A 14,180-nucleotide genomic window follows, 5' to 3' on the forward strand; every position below is an offset into this window, starting at 1 on the left:
TTTATACATATGTATGTAAATAGTAGCGGCACATTGGGTTAACTAAATGCATTCATGCATACATATTTATGTACAACTGTAGGTAATATTGTACGCGTCTTCCAGGTAGGTTAAGTGCGGGTGATAAACCCATGTAGCATAGTTAAGTACTGTGTACATAACTACAATTAAAATGGTGAAAAATATTACAATTTCGGCATGTGACTGGAAAAAAACTTTAAAATACACAAAAATTGGGGTTTCCAAGACATGTACTAAGTGATTAGCACAGCTGCATTCTTCTGCTTGTCAAATCGCGGAAAATTCCCCGATTTGCAGGGAATTTCGATACAAGTGGCAATCGGGGAGTGACCGCCTTTTTCGGGGAACTGGGTATGTTATTTTTATATCTTAAAGTAACCAAATTAGACGAATATGTTAATTTTTAACCATTTGACCCTTTTTGGAGCGACATTTTTTCAATTTGAATCGTAATATCTCCACAACTAGAGTTTTCCCAGATTTGATATATAGCAGATGAAAGCTAAGGTTTTGGGCTAGATTTGTGGAAACCTGGAATAAAATCGACTAACCAGTTGTCGAGAAAATGCCGGAAATGTATATTTTCAGCAGCCCGATTTTTAGTTTTCAGGCGAAACCATGTCATAAACACAAAAGATAGCGTTCGATAGCTTGTTTGAAGACCCTTCTACTGATGTCCGCATCAATGACATGGACTGAGTAGTGCGGCCTCAGTGGTAGTTTAAAAAAATGGCTTTTTTCGAATTTCAGGCAGCAGCCACGCCCACAATGGCATACGAATCAAAACACCTTGGAACCAAACCTTCTTAGTTTCTTTTGTACTTTAATTCCTGAAAGTTTGAAAAAAATTAAATGAAGGTACGTACAGACGCCACATACATACCAAGGCATCTCGTAGTGGAGACACGAACCAAAACACATTTACCTCTATATCTTTCCAACTAGTAGCAGGAACTTAACCGGTTCCCTGTCCAATGAATCACATGTGATTCATGGGAACAGTTTTTTACCTTGTCTCACAAGTACATGCACCATATATGAGCAAAATCAATGCTGCCTTCAGATACATATTTCTAGGTATTTTGCAAAAAATATAGTGTTTTTGTGTGGAAACATACAAAACAGTTGTGGATTGAATATGATACATAGGGCGTACCTTATCGAAAACTATTTCCCACCCTTATGTATAATAAATGAGAAATTAAATATTTTATTTTTTTTTGCATTAGGGCATATAATCTACGCTCCTTGCATATTTTTATATGCAAATAATATCAAACTAGATAAAGAATCCTGAAAAGAACAGGGGACGTATGCCATGAAAAAAGATGTATTGCATGAGGACAGGGAACCTGTTAATATATATAGAATAACACTAAATATGTTGGGTGTACCCAAATGCCCCCTTAAAGCGGCAAAAACAAAAAAAAAAACGTTTTTTGTTTCGCACCACTTTAGCCTAATTTTTAAGAATTAAGTTAATCGTTTATGAAGCTTGAATACATTTGCTGGGCACACTCTGCAAGACCTTTCCAACGATATCTCAAACATGTCGATTGGCCGTCTGGATAAAAACTTCCAAATCTCGTGTATATATAAGCGAGTCATTTCAGCATGCTACTGTGGCTGCTTTCGTCACTCGCGCGCACTGCCGTGCGCTGTGATAAAGCCGAATAGGATTATTAAAGAAACTTTCACACTGTCAATTTTTTAATATTAAATTTTTCGATAGGGAACGTGGTTTAATTAGGTTAAATTGTAAAAATATATGATTTACCAAAAGAACTGATAAAGAAAACGTTAAAAACGGTGATTTTTGTGAAAACGAATTGCCGGGCATTGAATGGTTCTCAGCCGGTGTTTACTTGTACTTGAGAATTGTCAAAATCAGCGGAACGCGCCACTTTATACATATGTAATGGTGATTTCGTTTCTACCAAAAAATGTTGCCCTTGCACGGTGCAAAATGTGTTTGATGTTACACTCAACCCTTTGAAAATGCATGTTTTGCTTTCTTGTCCTTGTCCAGATCACGCATTTCATCATATTGTCGTTTTAAGAAACCATCTGATTTTCAGGGAAATCATCTCCCCTGACAAAGCTTCAAAGGGCAGAAAATGTGCTTTATATGCCTTACAAGAGTGTGACATTTTAAGAAACGAACACAGAATTTTCTCAAGGGCAATCAAAAGGCGACATTTTTTGGTAGAAACGAAATCACCATAAGTAATTACAAATCTATGAGTATGCATGTGTGTACTTTAGCTTTAATCATAATCAGGGGCGAACGCAGGTAGGGGTTTTGGGGGTTCAAACCCCTCCCGAAATGCCTGCTGAAAATTTTAAGAAATTTCTCTCTGTATTTAGTTAATTACGTAAACAAAAGCAATACTGTTTTTATTTCCGTAAAAGTTTGTACGAATTTTCAACTATTCGCAAAAATCTGCAAATAAAGAACAAACCGAGGTGAATGAGCACAAGCTTGGAAGCATAACCGGACTAAATATTGATGTTGATAGATAACTCATACGCCATGACATTATAACGATATACATTTTCGACCCCGCGCCCGCACTCACAGACACCATGTCTGTATGTATGTTGACTTATACTTGCAACAATGCACTTTCAACATAGGCTGGAATAACTTTAAGACCATAAGAATTGGCAGGCAAACTTGAATTCACCTATACATATAAATGTGAATGTCTGTTTGCTTATTACCTTATAACTTCTGAACCGCGGCACGGAATCGCACGAAACTTTGCACACTTATTTGCTTTTTCCCCGGGAAGGAAAATGGGCAGTGCTGGAAAAGAGGGTGTGGCACCTCCTATACTTACTAAAATTTTCATATGGTATATCTCTTGAAATATTTGTGGTAAAGCATTGGAACTTGCTGTCGAGATAAATAAAATTAATTCCATACTCATGGGAAAAAATTGGTGGTATTGGAAAAGGTGGCGTGGCACCACCCATGAGCGTGAATTATTTAATCAGCTCTAACTTCGGAACCGTAAGTCACATGAACTTGAAATTTGGTATGCAAACATATCTATAGTAGATGCTTATCTTAAGGTATATGTAAATGAGTTTGTAAAAGGAGGCGTGGCAGATAACATAGGCGTGGAATTTTTACACTCAGAAAAAAGTCAGCCAAATATATTTCTACCAACACGTGATTTGGTAACTATAACCAAATAATGTGACTATAACTAAATCATGTGTTGAGAAAAACATATTTAGTTGACGTAACTAAACTCTTTTCTCAGTGTAGTCAGTCATAACTTCGGAGCATAAGTCACATGAACTTGAAATGTGGTATGCAGGTATCTACGGTAGGTGCTTATAGTAAGGTATATATATAAATAAGACTGTGGAAGGGGGCGGCAAATCCCAAAGGCGTGGAATATTTTACCAGTTATAACTTCGGAACCATAAGTCACATGAACATAACATTTGGTATGCAGACATATCTATGGTAGGTGCTTATAGTAAGGTATATATAAATGAGTTTGTAAAAGGGGCGTAGCACTTAACATAGGCTTGGAATTTTTTGCCATAGCTTCGTAACCACAAGTCACATGACCCCTATAATTCCTTCTGGCGTGGGGTGAAACCCGCGGGTAAAAGCTAGTTTTCTATATATTTTAGTTAAAATTCTGTTCAAATTTCAACTCATATGAAGTACGTTGTTCAGCAGCCAGCCCTCCTGATATCAATTTATATGCATACCAGCTTTTACCCGAGGGTTTCACCGCACGTCTTTATACAAATATGAAAAAATTTTTATGTATCGATGTTATGTTTCATTTCTTCTCGAATTTTAATATAGCCGTGATAGCATAATAACGTAGAATAGTTGTTTAGCTGGGGTGCTATGAAATCAAAAGCAATAATATGTTTATAATAAAATAGTTTTAATAAACTATATAGAAATACCAAAGTTGTATTGTAATAACTAAATTTTAACTATCTAATTTCTTACTCTAATATTATTCCGCAGCACGTTTTTAGTACTTCAATGCATCTATTAACATAGATGCATTTTCCAATGCAATTATCATACATTTTATTTGTCGATAAAGAGTTGGTTTTATTTTAAGGCATCCTTTTTTATTGCCATTGCAAAAGCTAAGTGAACTGGAAACTGAAGTTTTTTAAATTCTAAAGGCATATCAGAAGGGATTTGTGATTCCGAAGTTATGGCTGATAAGAACTTCCACGCCATGTTATGTGCTACGCCCCCTTTTACAAACTAATTTATATATACCTTACTATAAGCACCTGCCATAGATATGTTTGCATACCAAATTTCAAGTTCATGTGCCACGCTCTCTTTTATATATACCTTACAATAAGCGCCCCCCGTAGACATGTCTTCGTACCAAATTGCAAATTCTTTCGACTTATGGTTCCGAAGTTTTAGATGATTAAACATTTGCAGGTCTATTGGCGGTGCCACGCCCCCTTGCGAAATTTACGACATATTTTCAAATAAAACCATACCTATAACCTTCCCGGGGTAAAAACAAATAAGTCTGCCAAGTTTCGTGCGATTCCGTGTCGTGGCTCAAAAGTTATTAGGTAATAAACAAACAGACATTCACATTTATATATATAGATAACAAGCTAAGCTCACAAAAAATTTCAATCGATCTGAAGAATGATGGGTTTTTTGGGCATGAGCTCTCCATCTAGATGCTCTGGTAACACCACTTTATATACATATATACTTTACATAATCCCTAAAAGTCAGGGTTCGTATTTGCACACACATGCTCTGCTCACACACGCCAGAAACACATTCAACTTGTACTCACTGCTCATACACATGTGTGTGCATAAGTGGAAAACAAACTCTGCTCACAGAAAAGTGTGTGCTGTTTGTCATTAAGCACATGCACATGTGTGTGAGCCGATTTTTGTACAAATTTCAGCCCATGCACATGCACATAATATATTTTTAAAAGAATTTATTTATTAATAAAAAGTGAGATGTTGTTTGTTTTTTATGTGACAGAAAACATATTAAAAAATTATTTTAAGATTTGGGATAGAAATCGAAGTGTATACGTTTCTCTACGCAAAGCACACACATGTGCGTGTGCTTTATAGTAATAAAAATAAAGTACACACATGTGCCCGTGCTTTTTACCAAACAGCACACACATGTGATGTGAGCAAGTTTTTAATTTTTTATATGCACAGCACACGTGTGTGAGCGTAAAATGTTAGGATGTGCTGCGCATGTGTGTGCAAATACGAACCCTGCTAAAAGTACTACATATATACTATATGCACATTTTGGTTTGCGTTTTAAGGTTTTCGAAGCTTTCGAAAGGGGAGAAGTAATTTAAATTAATTTACATATCTAACTGGGAGAAAAAGTGTATTTTCAATGTCGCTGAATCACCAGAGCAAAAAGTGCTACGTACCGAATGCATTCTGTAAAAATAACGAACTATTTTAAACTGATAAACTTCTGCCCCTCCGGCTGCCGAATTTTCACAAACAGCCGAAAATTCATCTCACGAGTGTCAAGTACGGAAAAAATGAATACGCTCCGGTGCTGGGAAACTTGGTGCAGCTGATTCCAGAGTAAGAGTTCATTTCCACCACGCCTTAACTGCTGTTAATGCCTATGGGAAAAGGAAATTAAAACAGCTCTTGGTGAAAGTGGGCTATAAGTTACCCGAGTCCCACAGTTCTCAGGACGTAATGATGAGATATGGAAAATCTTATTGGAATTTTACTGGCATGTATGAATACTAACGTTTAGGCGTAGTTTGATTAAGGCCCAAAAATGGTCGCTTCCCTAAGTTTAAAAAATCAACACCCTCATTGTTTTCAATATGCCGGTAATTTCACAACCCTCTGCGTCACGAAAATCAAGTTTTAAGTTCTCTGCGACCGAATTTATATATCCACGTCCTTGCAGGTTCCGCTTAATGATGCGTCAAATTTTGGTCACCGTAAACTAAGCGATAACGAGAATTATGAGCTCCTTGAATGTCCGTGGGCACCGGATGCTGCTTTTACATTTCCGCCTTCGACTAAACGTAATTTGACATTTCAATTATCATGTGTTAAAATGTGTCAAAGGTAATTTTCTACATTTAAATTCAAATGCCATGCTAATATTTAAATTAATATTAGCGGTATTCATCTAAACCGATAGCTTTATCAAGCAGATATTCTTATAAATTTAAGAGCTCTGTTACATGAACGCCCCATACTCTTTTTTTGTATACACTTGCGACAGAGTTACATTGTCTTCAGGTTATCAAGATTATTCAGTGATATCGTTGTAGAAATTTATTTGAAATGTGTAAACGAGTTTCCATACAAATTTTGACAGTTGATTTCCAAAGTTTACACGATTATAATTTTATACGGTTTATAAGGTTTGATGTATACCCTTATTATGTTTCTTTACAGGCATTTTTTCAATGTACCTACGGAGCATAGTCCAACACCATTCCTAGACGCTCCTGATGTTTGCAATCAATCACTGTACCTAAAGGTATACCGATTCTTGCAGATAGGGCCAACACTTCCTGTGACACTTATTTCCAGTGAACGCTCCTTCTTAAGCTTGAATCATATTTACGAAGTAAAACTTGGGAACAAAGATTAGATGGTTAAGCTTTACTTAGCATCCACAGAAATATAGAAGTTGCGAATAAAGAAATACTGATTACAATATTTTCTTTTAAGTCAAAGCAGTAGAGAAATAATATTTCACATTTTTCATGCATACATATGTAATAACTCGAATTTATTGAAAAAAATATAAACATTTTGTACTACCGAAACGCATATTTGGTGCAACTGATTAAATGAAAAAAAAAAAAATAATAATTTTAAAACCCCTCCCGAAAAAAATTTCTGCGTTCGCCCCTGATCATAATGCTTAAACGTGATTTTGTTGCGATTTCATGATATTTTGCTCTATTTCTATTTCTTATCGTTTCATATTAAAAAATTGGAGATAAGCGGATAAATAAGCAAAATGCCAGAATCTTGCCGAACTTGTGCCAAAGAATGCCAAATACAGAATTCGAATAAAGTGATTTCGATCCATAGTGTCAGAATTGGCAACAAATATAATGAACAAACTGCTCGGAACAGGTGAACATTTCATACTTTCGAATGTTGTTTGCTATGCTTTTGTTAATCCCGCATGTTTTTGTTGGCCCTCACACATGTTCATTTGAGTTGATTTAACATAACCACTAATACCTTATTTTATTTGCGAAAAATAGTATGTATGTATCCCCGCGCCCCTTCCACTTATGCATAAAAAACTTTGCGAAATGTGGATACACGTAAATCGTAATTTCAACACTTAACACCATGTAACAGTGAAAATAAACTTCTTAAATAACGAAGTCTCACGAATAGCAATGCACGAAACTGTGATCCCAAATTACATTGCAAATCAAATTTTCAACTTTTAGTTTTTTCTGTACTAAGTCGTACCAAGACATTCTGAAAAAATGAAAAAGTGAGATTCGACTCTCAAAAAGCAGCATGGGAGAGCTACAGCGAAACCTTGAAGCATATAGCAGAATGAATTTTCTCAAAGCCTACCATGTCTTGGGCATTGCCTTACAAAATACGGGGGCCAGACGATATCATCCCTATAATGTAGAAAACTGTGGAGGGTGGGTGGTATCATGACATAGATTTTGTAAATTTTCAAAGGCTGCATAGAAATTAACTTTTCGCGGAGGCGAGTAAAGTGGTTTTCATCGCAAAACCTGGTAGGCGAGGGCATGTCTACGCCAAAGATTTTCGACAAATTAGCTCAACTTCCTTTGTTCTCAAACCTTTCGAGAGGTTTATAGACGCGCACTATCCGGGGTTTTCCACGGCGACGGTATGTCTGAGGCACAGACCTCATATTTACGGGAAAGATCCACTTAGAGGGATGAAGTCGTTAGAACAGTCGAGAGGTCACTCGAATTTAAGCAGTATACTCTGGTAGCCTTCCTCGACAAAGGAACAGGCTTTAACAATATTCGGGTAGAAGCCACCCAAAAACCCTGGACGAACTTGGTGTCGAGGAGTCGATAAGCGCATGGTTAATGGCGTTACTTCTCAGCGATTTCAGCTTAACTTCACAGCTACAACTAATAAGTGACATTAGTAGGGGCTCTTTTCAAGGTGGTGTGAATTCTCCAATTTTAAACCTATGGACTTTATTACCTTTTCAAAAGAAAAAAAGGTAAACAAAAATTTGGAAATAAAGTAAATGATGCTATTTCCTAATTCAAATGGAAATAGGTAGCGTGAACAATGCTTAAAGTATGTCGATTTTGTTCTTTCATCGTACGTGAGATATGAATGTTACAATGAACATTGCCCCGTAAGTATTTCCAGAGAGGTTATTGCCAAATCCTCAGTGCTATTAATCAACACAATCACGAACCATCAATTGATTTTATAAAAAAAAACTTAAAATTACGAATATAATAAAAACACGATGCGAAAAACCAAACGAAAAAAGAGCTGGAATACGAGAAAACTCGCAAAAATGTTTCGTTTACAAAAATAATACGAACACTACTGAATAATAATAATAATAATGATAATAATAATAATAATAATAATAATAATAACAACACCGGAACGACCCCTACATATCGAAGGCCGGGTTTTGGATACTCTATCCTTGACATAACCCTGGTCTCAGAAAGCCTTCTTCGAAGGGCTGACGGATGGAGAGTGATGGAAGACCTGAGTGGTAGCGACCACAACTACATCACCTTCCAAGTCACTGACATCACGCGAGGGCAAACACGTAGTATCCCTCGCAGGAAACCAGGATGGAACCCGTCTAGGGTCGATGTTCGCAAGTTCGATACGTCACTCCTAGCAGACTCCCAAGGCATTTCACCCACAACGGGAGAGATCCACAACAGGGAGTCTTGTACTAAGCTGGTCAAAGAAACTATGCGCTGCATTCACCGGGCATGCAAAGCCTCAATGCCACAGAGGAGAGCATGGTCAGGTAAAAAGCAGGTATACTGGTGGAATGACCGAATTGCTGAGCTGCGAAGGGCCTGCCATAGAATGCGGAGACTTGCAACGCGCGCTCGTGGTAGACCCGAGGCGCTGACCAGAGCAGCAGCCTACAAAAGCGCTAAGAAAGCACTTGGGGCCGAGATACAGAAGAGTAAACGGAACTGCTGGAAAGCGCTATGTGACGAAGTGGATCGCGATCCCTGGGGCCAGGGATACAAAATAGTGATGAAAAAGTTCCATACATCATCACAGGCGATGGATGAGGCCCGAGTTAAGAATATAGTGCATGCGCTATTTCCCACACACCCACTAAGAGCCGACACAGTGTTCGTCGAGGAGCAAGCCGAGGCACCACTGTTTTCGACAGACGAGCTGAAGCTAGCCCTGCGAAGCATGAAAGCCGGCAAGGCTCCAGGCCCAGATGGCATACCAGCGGAGGCAATCAGGTTAGCAGCGGAAATGAGCCCTGATCTTCTGCTTAACATGTACAACAGCTGCCTTAGGGCCCGGGTTTTCCCAAGCCAATGGAAGAAGGCGAGACTGGTGCTTATACCCAAGGGCAAAGGGGACCCAAACTCTCCTTCATCCTTCCGGCCACTCTGTATGCTAGACACAGCAGGCAAAATGATGGAGAGTCTGCTCAAAATACGCTTGACGTCAGCCATAGAAAGCGAGGGAGGCCTTTCACCCCGACAACATGGCTTCAGGAAAGGACACTCAACTATAGGAGCAATTGGCGAAGTAGTCGAGGCGGTACATAAGGCCGAAGAAGCCTGCCACCAGGCGCGGCCAATAGTGCTGCTAGTAACACTGGACGTCAAGAACGCCTTCAACTCGGCAAGATGGGACGATATGCTGGAGGCCTTGGAACGGTCGTTCAAGGTTCCAGCATACTTGCTAGACATGATCCGGGACTAACTCAGAGACCGTTGGCTTTTGTACGACACAACACAAGGTCAGAGAAAGAGACGTATAACCGGCGGAGCGGCACAGGGGTCTGTACTTGGCCCGGACCTCTGGAACGCCACGTATGACAGTCTGTTGCGCACGGAAATGCCGGAGAGCGCCTTCCTTGTCGCCTTCGCGGACGACGTGGCAGCCGTCATAACAGCAAGAAATGTCCAGCTAGCACAGCTTAAGCTAAACCAGGTCATGCGCAACGTCAGTGGATGGATGAGCGATCACGGTCTGCAATTGGCTACAGCCAAAACGGAGATCGTGCTCCTCACCAGGAAACGGATCCCAACAATTATAAATATAATGGTCGGAGCTCAACTCGTGACGACTTCTAGGTCTCCAAATACCTAGGGGTGAAGCTTGACAGCAAACTCACATTCTGGGAACACATCCATGGAGTATGTGAAAAAGCTGCGCAGAGCACGGCGGCTCTAAGCCGGCTGATGGCGAACGTGGGCGGCCCGAAGCCATGCCGCAGGAAGCTTCTGATGACAGCGGTCCAATCGGTGCTCCTGTATGGGGCAGAAATATGGGCTGACGCATTGAAAGTCAAAAAATACCGGATTCAAATGTCTTCGGTACAGCGCAGAGGGGCACTACGCATTGCTTCTGCATACCGTACAGTGTCCGCGGACGCGGTTCTGGTTATTTCTGGCGTCATGCCAATTGAGCTACTTGCTTACGAGCGAAAAGAGATTTACAATCTCAGTGCCGAGATAGGTCGAGCAGCTGCCGCGGCAAGGGCGCGCGAGCAACTGATCCAGCAGTGGCAACAAAACTGGAACGCGAGCACAAAAGGTCGATGGACACACTCCCTGATAGCCGACCTTCAAACATGGCTGAACAGACCACATGGGGAAGTCGATTTCTACCTGACGCAATTCCTCACCGGTCATGGTTACTTCCGAGAATATCTTCATAGAATGGGAAGGGTGGACTCACCGTTCTGTCACTACTGTGGAAACGTCGAAGATAACGTGTACCACACATTCTTCACCTGCGAACACTTCTTGATCTCGCGCAGAATGTTGGAAGAAAGACACGGAGACATTACTCCGGACAACATAGTTGGGATAATGATTTCCAGCGCAGAAAAGTGGGAAGCAGTTGCGAGATACGTGAAATTCGTACTCCGCTGCAAACGAGAGGACGGTTGTCTACTGAGGACACCCGAATGAAACGCCCCTACAAAAGAGCAGCCCCAAGGCTCTAACAGCGCGCTCCTGCATCTGAAGACATGCAGAATTGCGGTGCCAGATGCGGGATTCTTGCGCGGGCGGTGGGAGTTTGGGTTTTAGTGGGTAGCCCAACACGCTTCGGTGGGAGTCCCACACTCGGGGAAGGTAGTATAGAGACTAGCGCCCCCGGCCAGTGCATAAAGCATTTCCCTCTCCTACGAAAAAAAAAAAAATAATAAGCCTGCTGGACATATCTCCGTCAAGACCCTAGTTAACCTTCTCAAAGAACCAACCATCCTTCGGATTTGAGAATTGGTTCCAACGAGGAGAAGCCAAGCCTCGGATGAGCGTCGAAAGGATCGGGATCGACGCAGGAACCTTCAGCCCGATCAAGATGACAACCGGATAACACAAACCCACAACCAACTGTCGTAACAACGTTGGCGTTTTTAATTCGTATGCAGTTTTGTAGCCCATTAAATTTTAGGATAATAAAGGGCAAGTAAAATAACTGGGCTCCATAATTTGTGAGACAGTCCAATTTTTCGTTGCCTTCAAAGCATTCATGTCCTGGAACATACAACAGCGTTATGCTATTGTGGGCTCCCACGTGGTCCAAAAGCCTTAATGCTTGCCCAAGTTTCCCGTGTTCCATCTTCGATCTGTCGGCATACCATACTTGGGACCCTTCGTCTTAGTTATTATTCGTCATAGTTAATATCGCCTCACATTAGTCTCTTTAAGGAATTCTGACTCGTAGGGTTTGTAGCGGGAGTCCGAGCAAAAAATAAAACTCAAAACATAACGATTATTTTCTGAGTAAAAAATAAAGCTCAAAATATATTGATATTGAGATAAAAATCAGTGCCGCTGAAGGTACTCCGAGTAATAAGAAATATATTGGTTTACTCCTTATGGACGTAGCATTTCTCTTTCCGCGTGATTTTTTGAGTTGAAATTTCAAAGGATAATCGTTATTTGCGGTCCCTGGAAGGTGTACAGCCGCAGGCAAATGCTTGGTATAATATGTATAGTTAAATTACTGACAGGCTCAATTTCAAGTCCGCTGCTTCTGGGCGAAGTTAGCCTTAATGTTCCCTCCCGGGTATCAAGACACTTTTGCCCCACATTTCTGAAAGCTTCTAAAACTAATTTTGAATTGCACGACCCACTCCGTTGCTTATGCCAGGATTTTAACTCTCATTCCAGCACGTTTGATATATCAGATCCGCTTTTCAGCATTAAGAAATCGATACGGTCCTCTCTCAATAAATGAATCATTAAAATAAAGACATAAAATCGGCTGATGAATTTAGGTCTGTAGCTGAACAGTTTTAGATCTCGACACTTAACAAACCCCTGCCTATCGTGACTCGGCGTAAAAATTGAAAATAAATACCGGTTCCGTACGTCATGCGGACTGCGCCCCTTGTGCGGATGGGCGGGAATGGAAAAACCGTTGGGATTATTAATAAGGGTGTACCATGTGTGGCAACAATGCACTTTATTTCGACCGGAGTTGGAACATATTAATTACATTTATACTTAAATTCCTTCTAATTACAATTACTCAGTAATTAAAAAAAAAATACCAAGTACTAATACTTTTTATTTGTAATTGGTAATGAATACTAACATTTCAATTCTTTTGCAAATAGTTTCAATTACTTCCAATATTGAGCACTAAATATTGTTAAGTTATAAGCATTTTCCAGTTTAGAAAAAGAAGCTAAAGAGGTTGGTCTAGCGGTGAACGAGGGAAAGACAAAGTACCTCCTGGCAACATATAAAGAGTCCACGCGCTACGGGACACACGTCACTGTTGGCAGATATAACTTTGAAGTAGTGAAGGACTTTGTCTACCTAGGATCCAGCATAAACACCACCAACAACGTCAGCCTGGAGATCAAGCGAAGAATAACTCTTGCCAACAGGTGCTACTTTGGGCTCGGCAGGCAATTGAAAAGCAGAGCCCTCTCTCGACGAACGAAACTCACGCTCTACAAATCTCTCATCATGCCCGTCCTTTTATATGGCGCACAATCTTGGACGATGTCGAACAAAGATGAGAAGGCTTTGGGGGCTTTCGAGAGAACTATTCTACGCAAAATCTACGGCCCTGTTTTCGTGGATGGCGGATATCGGAGAAGATGGAATGAGGAACTGTATGAGCTTTTTAACGACATGGACATAGTTAAGCGCATAAAAATACAGCGATTGCGTTGGCTTGGACATGTTGTACGCATGGATGACGACTCTCCGGTGAAAAGATCCTTCGACTCCGCACCCATGGGTGGACAACGAAAGCAAGGGCGCCCACGAACGCATTGGAAGGACCAAGAGCAGAAGGATCTGTCTGCGCTCGGGATAACCAACTGGCGCAAATTCGCGCAGGAGAGAAGCAATTGGAAAAGCTTTTTGGTCTCGGCCCAAACCGACAAACGGTTGTAGTGCCAAATAAGAAGAAGAAGAAGAAGAAGATAAGTTCCAAGCCTTTCATTAAACTTAAAAATGGACAAATAACAACTAAAAATACAAATTGTATATTAGGTTCCTTACCTACAACATCAGTAGCATAAAATAGTGCGCATAGTATTATACTGTAATACACAGAAATAACCCTTCCAAAATTTCGTGCGTAAAACATAAACTAAAATCAACTGTACCTTGTTATAATCGGAGATTGCTTAAGAGCGGTATAAATAAATATAATTAATTTTAGTACAGTTTGACTGTAGAAGCGCAATTAAACCATATCCAGTGGTTTTTAGTATATCAAGCTTCACTACGTTTTCTTTTATCTAGGGTTTATAGAAGACCTGCTAATTTTGGATTACGATTACTGTAGAGTATCATAGTGTATAACACACATTATATTGCTACATACCTTATTGGCACCTTAAATAAAATAGGTTACTTTAAGAAGTGAATACATTGAAGTTTCGTAAAATAAAGACATTCTATTCGCTACCTTGGCACAGTACGCATCGA

This window comes from Rhagoletis pomonella, unplaced genomic scaffold (genome assembly GCF_013731165.1).
Source record: "Rhagoletis pomonella isolate Grant_MI unplaced genomic scaffold, Rhpom_1.0 Rhpom_scaffold_00002, whole genome shotgun sequence".
Lineage (NCBI taxonomy): Eukaryota > Metazoa > Arthropoda > Insecta > Diptera > Tephritidae > Rhagoletis > Rhagoletis pomonella.